The sequence below is a fragment of the Accipiter gentilis genome, chromosome 10 (genome assembly GCF_929443795.1).
Source record: "Accipiter gentilis chromosome 10, bAccGen1.1, whole genome shotgun sequence".
Lineage (NCBI taxonomy): Eukaryota > Metazoa > Chordata > Aves > Accipitriformes > Accipitridae > Astur > Astur gentilis.
Genome location: NC_064889.1, coordinates 19,873,673 through 19,880,477, shown reverse-complemented (window position 1 = coordinate 19,880,477; position 6,805 = coordinate 19,873,673).

Here is a 6,805-nt window from a genome sequence, read left to right as displayed (position 1 = left end):
ATTACTGACAAGACTATGCACTATAAATTGAGCCCTATCATTATAAAGACATAGAGATAAATTCTAGCAGCATATACTTGTATGTCACCTCTCTATTACTGGGGGGCTCCTTAAAAGAAACTACTTATTGAGTAGCGAGATAGAAGATTTCTTGACAATGTTTACTCTCCATTAAATTTCACAAAGTATTAGACCTAGGTAAGGGGTTTAAATCATGTTTTGTAGATATTTGAATTCACTTGAAGTGCTAGAGTGGTGCTGAACGTTCCTTGGTGTTTTGTAGGGTTAATGTTACAAGGGAAGAATTTTATGTGAAGAAAGATACTTAAGATACTTGGAAAATACGAGCAGCCAAAAGTGAACATCAGTATCAGAAACATGACTTGAAAACTATGCTCACCCAGTCAAGAAGCCAAACAGCTCCACAGGTAAGGGTCTACTGCAAATGATGTGAAATGCAAGTGGAACTGGCTATGAACTTCTGAAGAACTTCGTTACCTCTGAGTTCAGGACCGCAACCTTCCTTTCAGGCTGCTAGAGACAATCCACCAGGACAAGATCTCCATGTGGCATCATTCAGCATTTTCAAATGTTCATTTGAAAAAGTTCTGAACAATATATTTCAAGCTTTATGAACAGAAAATTTATAAGAAAAATCTAAATAATATTCTAAAAGAATTATTCATTTCTATGGACCATGCCAGCAAAACTTCATCATTGTCTCTCTCTAGACAGTAACACCACCTCTGACCTGGCTGATGCTCAGTAATCCTCTTGCTCTTCTATCTGTAAGCATCCAGACCCATTTCCTTTCAAGAAGCTGTTCAGTTCTGTGAAGTCTATCTCTGCCATCATCCTTTGCTCCCGATGTGGCCCCGCGGATGAGCCCCAGCAAGTACTCAAGTGTATACAAATAAGGCAGGCAGATGACACCCGGCCATAGAGAAACTCTCTAATCCCAAGGGACTGCTGGTTTTCTCACAGCAAGAGATGCAAAACTCTTCCATCTCCCAGCTGCCAGAAACATTAATTCTCTTGCACTAGAAAATCATCCATTAGCTGCCATAAATAAGAATTAGCCAGCACCCAACAATCAAATCCCTGTGTATTAACCAGTTCTTTAAAAGCCACATTATTTTGGACATCTTCCTGTCTCTAACCTTTCATTTTCTTCTATTCTGTGATTTCAGTGTTTTAATATTTCAGGAGGAAACTCACAGTAAATATGAGGTTTTAAACGAGCTGTATTACTGCATTTATGACCTCAGTAAATTTTGGGTTTTTAGCAAGACAAAAAACAAACAAACATTTTTCCCCAGGTCTCCTCTGTAAAGCAGAAAAGTGAGTTTATAATAATGAAGCATTCTCTTTTAGTGGTGCTTTTGTCACTTTTCCAAAACTCCAATGCCTAATATAAGGCACATGGCCATGGATTGCCAAAAGCATTAAAGTGTCACTTCCAAAAGCTGTCATTAAACTTCAAAGCTGTTTAATTGGGCAGCTTTCTCAAATTTTCAGTTTAATCTATAACTCTAGGATTCAGGAGACAAACTTGCATAAAGTTGGTCTCTAAATGTTAGGACCATAACAAGTATCCAGTTCTGTTTTCAGAAAGGTGGCTTCACTTGGGTGAGTGTTTGTCCATGTGTACATCCAAGCTTGTTATTCAAATATTCATGGACTTGTTCTAGTGGTTGAAGTAGGAGAAATAGCCCTTAAAAAATAAATGCAGGTGAATCCTTCCAACAAAACCAACCCCAAAGACACAAAATTCAAACTCCAGGCTCTGTTAGGGAGCAGAAAATATTTTTCTTACCATTTCACACAAGGCCAGATGTGAACATGTTACAGGTTCTGCACAAGGGGTATTGGATGACAACCTTCCTTGACTATCACGGACTTGCAGAATTGGGGCAGAAAAATGGGCTGCATCTGTTTTGGCAGCCTCCTTGGGACTCTGGGTCCCTAAAGTTTTCTGTTCCCAGCTCTGACCTTCTCAGAGGTTTCCATCCATTTGGAAAGGACAGGTAAAGCAAGCGCTGCAATGCTGTGGTTTGCAGTCCAGAATGTTGGTGATATTTTAATGCAACAGGCTGCACTGTGGTGGCAGCAGTGGCTGGGGAGGGAACTGTTGCAGCCCTCCAAAGGTAAATCACCCCCTACTCACGGGTCCAAATGCTTTGATCCACCAGCTCAAAAGGACACAAATTCATTTCTCAGCAGTGTTGCTTGAGACGAAGTTTTGCCCCATGAAGTCAGTCATTGGATTTCCAGACAACAGACTCTCACCAGGGGGTCAGCTGCTCTCAGCGCTGGTATTTTACCTTGCGGAGGATGGAAAACACGCTAGCAGAGAGTTTGTTTTGGCCCCACAATACAGGGCCAGTTGCACTCTGCATCCAGCAGAAGATTGTTGTTCCAACAATGGAAAACAGAAGGGGGGAAGCGATGAACTCAGAGCACTCCGCACACCAAAGCCAAAACACACATCACAGACATTTCTGCTACAGTGGGATATGCAGGTTAAGCCAAGTCAATGCTCTGCAAGTCTAAAAACTCGCAGTTCAGCAAGCACCAGCCCTCAGCGGACCCTGACAGAGCAAAGGCATATTACTCTGGCAAAGTAACCAGTAGAGAGGGAAGCTTGAGGTTCTTAACAAGTTGCTCCTAAGAAGACTTAATAATATATCTCCTTCTCTGATGCATTCCCTTCCTACAGCCTATCCCTCCCAGGAGGTTGCGCAGAGTTAAGTCACTTGTCTGTGAGACAAAGGAAGAGGAGGGTAAAGAGCAACGGAGGGAGCAAAAGATGAGAGAGGTGGGAAGGCAACGCAGCTGCGAAGGAGAGTGCTCTCCCAGCTATGCGAGGGAGCTGCTGAGGGCAAAGACAGGAGGGAGAGAGATCACGTAAGAGAAGCCACTGGCATAAGCAGGTTGTCCTCCCCTGACACCGCACATCAATTAGAATACGAGGACGTCTGGAACAAGTCCCTCCGGATAACACAGGCACTCACATTCACTCGTGGCAAAACCAGAGGAGCTACTCAACTGTGCGTTACCCAGCCTCGTCAGTGTGAGAAAATATAGCTGTGCGTAGCCCCAGCTCGCTGCACAGAGATGTAAATGACCAGAGGCTGTGTCCAGGTGCTGGCTCAGCCGCAGGCAACGGGAGGTTTGTCAAAGCATCCTCACCAAGCAGGTCAGCAAATACCAACACGTGGCATTTGCACACCCAGTTACACATCTGAAGCCCTGAACCAGCAGTACCTTTTGACTAGGGTATCCTAGCCTCTCCCTTCCCTGACTGCAGGTCAAGGAAGATAATTAAAGCAGAACAGGGTTTTTTCCTTCTTCGTCTTCTAAGCAAAGGGTGTGAGCTGAGGTATGGACATATAACCTGCTTCATCCCAAACACTGAGGACAGGCCTGTATGTGTGCTTTAGCACTGCACATACCCTGGGTTTTACACCACACCTCTTTCTTTGCTTTTGCTCCCTCTACCTCTCTCCCCTTTCACCTTGTCCACTGGCACATACTGAAATCAGCTTTCCTTCTACCCCACCCTCTCAGCACCTTTTCTCCGAGCTGTGGTCACTCCTCTGTCCACTGGCCTCTTGTCCATGCTCTCCCCGAGCCCAATGCAACATCCCAGCGTCAGCTGAGTTCAAGCGAATGCCTTCAAATATATCATTTTGGATAGGATGCAAACTCAAACTTGGGAATTCTGCATAACCCTCATGTAGTCAGCTTGTACAAACAGCAGTAGATATTTCTGTCCCTTCTACAGAGGCACACACACGCTCCTGCTGCTCCCATCCCTACAGGCATTCCCCAAAAGCCATCTAAAAATTATTGTAACTGCAACACCACATTATGTCTTCTAAAAAATAAAATAAAATAAAATAGTCAAACCCTGGCATATCTCCAGAGACGAAAGCGTCAGATCTCAGCTGGTAAATAAGATGTTACTGTGAAGCTTGTGAAGCCAACGTTATTTCTCCTTTGTAAAGGCTCTACCTGCATAACATGAAGGGGGCTCAGTGACAGACACATTAAAACACCATTAAACTGTGAAATAGAACACAGTGTGAAAATAGATTTAACCTTCACAGCATATTGATCTCTACCCCGCGCCGTGCCTAAGTTCTTGGACAACTGTTTTATAATAGGTTTTACTTATTTTCCTGTTGCTATTCTGACTTCCTCAGAGGAGGGTGTTATTTCTAAAAGCTCCTGACAGCTAAGGGAAAAGTGGGCTTGTTTCTTAGTCATCGCTCAGTGCTTGAGCATTGCTGCTGCCAGCTGCTCCATAAACAGAAATCAGTTTTGTGCGAGTGAAGGATGGGTCTGGGCAGCAGTGATTGCGGTGGGATGGGAGGAGGAGGAAGGGGAAGCGGAAAGGGAAGAGGAGACGGGCTGTTTGCAAGGACTCTGCTGAACAAAACTATGCAGGATGCAGGCAACCAGGCTGAACCTGAAAAGCCTTCTGAAAGGGACAGCGCCAAGATTTATTTAAGCATGCAGGGACACAGACAGTGTTTGTGAAGATAGGTAAAATAATTGTGCACACATCTGCATATTCAGACGGGAAATCCTTCTGATGAATTGACTGCTACGGGTCATGCTGCTGCCAGCCAGTTGTTCTACTTTCACTGTGAGATAGGGACTTCTCACAGTGATGAGTTATGCTGTAGGACCTTTGAACCCCCCGTCACCTCCCCTCTGACCATTCATCCATCTCCAAGAGCCTTATGCTAAGAGTTCAGATCCTTCCAAATGGCCAGGTATTTTTCTTTTTCACATCAGTTCAACGAAAATGTTCCACCCACCTCTACACTGGGATTTCCTTTCTGACCACCCTAAAATAAACCTTGTCGGAACACAGGACAGATACTGTCCAGCCACATCCTGTAGCCCTGAGCAAGGGTTTTGTAACACCCATGCACAAACCAGATAAATTTTTGGAGGTGTGGAGGGGTTATTTTTATGGAAATATTTCTGATGCCTTCCCCACCTTGGCAAATCCTGGCCTGACTGGAGATCTCTAAACACGTGTGAAGGGGAGGCTGAGCCCATCCGTCGGATATCCCTGACACGCTCCATAGAAATCAAACCTCTAAACCAGCTGCTGGGCATGGCTGAAGCTCCCCCTGAGCAGCATGTTGGATCTGTGTACCCAGACCTTGCCAGTAAACTAGCACCATACCAGACACATTTGTACACATGGTTCATGGACAATTTGCAAATTATCTATGAGGCAACCATGCAACTGCCACAGAGGTGAGTACCCAGCAATGCTGTCCGGGGCTAATTTCAGAACAATGGGAGAGTTGCACTGGCTTCAGCAGGGCTGGGATGGTGCCCACTAAATTTAAGGCAACTGCCCACTGAAAGTCTCAGTGTACTTCCCCCTTTGGTTAAGTAGTCCAGTTTTCCATAACATCAGGCATTTTGACGTAGCATGAATCCCAACCATTCCCCAAAAACTGCAGTCAACCAATGAGGTTAAATTTCTCTCATACACACTTGAACTCTACTACTAAAAAAAAAAAAAAAAAAAAAAAAGGAAGGCTGATGGCAAGCAAACTGACCTTAAGAGCTGGCAATGGGAAGAATTATTTCTTGTAAAAATTTCTGGTGCAAGCATATATTTTATAGAGGGAGTCTCCTGTTCTGAATTACCGTAATCCAAGTCACACTGTGATGATGGAAAAGACTGAACACATGAGAAAATGGAAAATAAGTATTTGGAAAGAAATTCCCTGTAAAGAAGCCTAACGCCTAACACTATGCATGTGCAATAGAAAAATTGCAGAAACCCCACTCGTCCCAAGACTCCTCCCTTTCTGAGCATGTTTGTACACTGCAGCCTGGGTGCTGCCTCTGGTGAGCAACAGCTCTGCAGAGCTTTGAGGGACAAACAAAATCCCTCAGAGTCCCTTCCCAGGAAGGAAGGAGTTGACAACTGGAAAAGCAGCAAGCTTGAATTTTGTCGCACAGGGTTAGGCCAGGACCAAGTGCTGAAATTGCCAGGGCTGAAAGATACAGTCCTTTCTACTAAGAGTGCACAACGCTGCAGTGGAGGAGAAAACACGCCACTTTTGCAGTGTGAGCTGTGCGGGAGCTCGCTCCTAGGTGATCATATGAGAAGAGGCTCATTCAAAGGTTCACAGCAAGCTTTTAACCCAGAGGTGTTCAGGGGTTGCCAGCTCTTCTCCTGTGCTGCCACATGCAAATCCTGGGCAGATCAGTTTTGTCTGGCTGACAGGAGCCTGCATCGCATCACGCTCTGGGCACAGTCAGATTTTGGCAGGAGTTGAACAACTACTGCCTCTGCCTGTGCCATGCAAAGCTTGCCTTCCTAACACCAGGCTACTTGGGGTGGCAGGGGTATTTGCCAAGTTTTGTGCTCCCCAAACCCCCCTGCCAACAGAGACGTTATGTTCTGCTGGTTTGCGATGCAAGTGGAAGGCAGGCAGAAAGTTCACGTGGCCTTGGATCTCGATGGGTCCAAATTAAAGTATTTCATCTCAGCTGCAGCATATCTGGGCACGGGCTGTCCTATACTTTGGGTGAAGCTACACCTACAGTAGTATCTTTGCACCAGCTTGGAGCTCTTGAGGATCCTTGCGCTTCTTGAAACACAGCTGCTGCCCGCTGAATAAAGGCGAAGTTTTTCCGTTCTTCAGAAACTGAGAATACCCTGGCGTAATGTCAGCAGGGCTGGCCACTAACTGAAGGCCAGTTCATCTTCACCACCATGAAGCAATAAAGTGAACAGACTGACTGAGAGCAGAGCATGAGC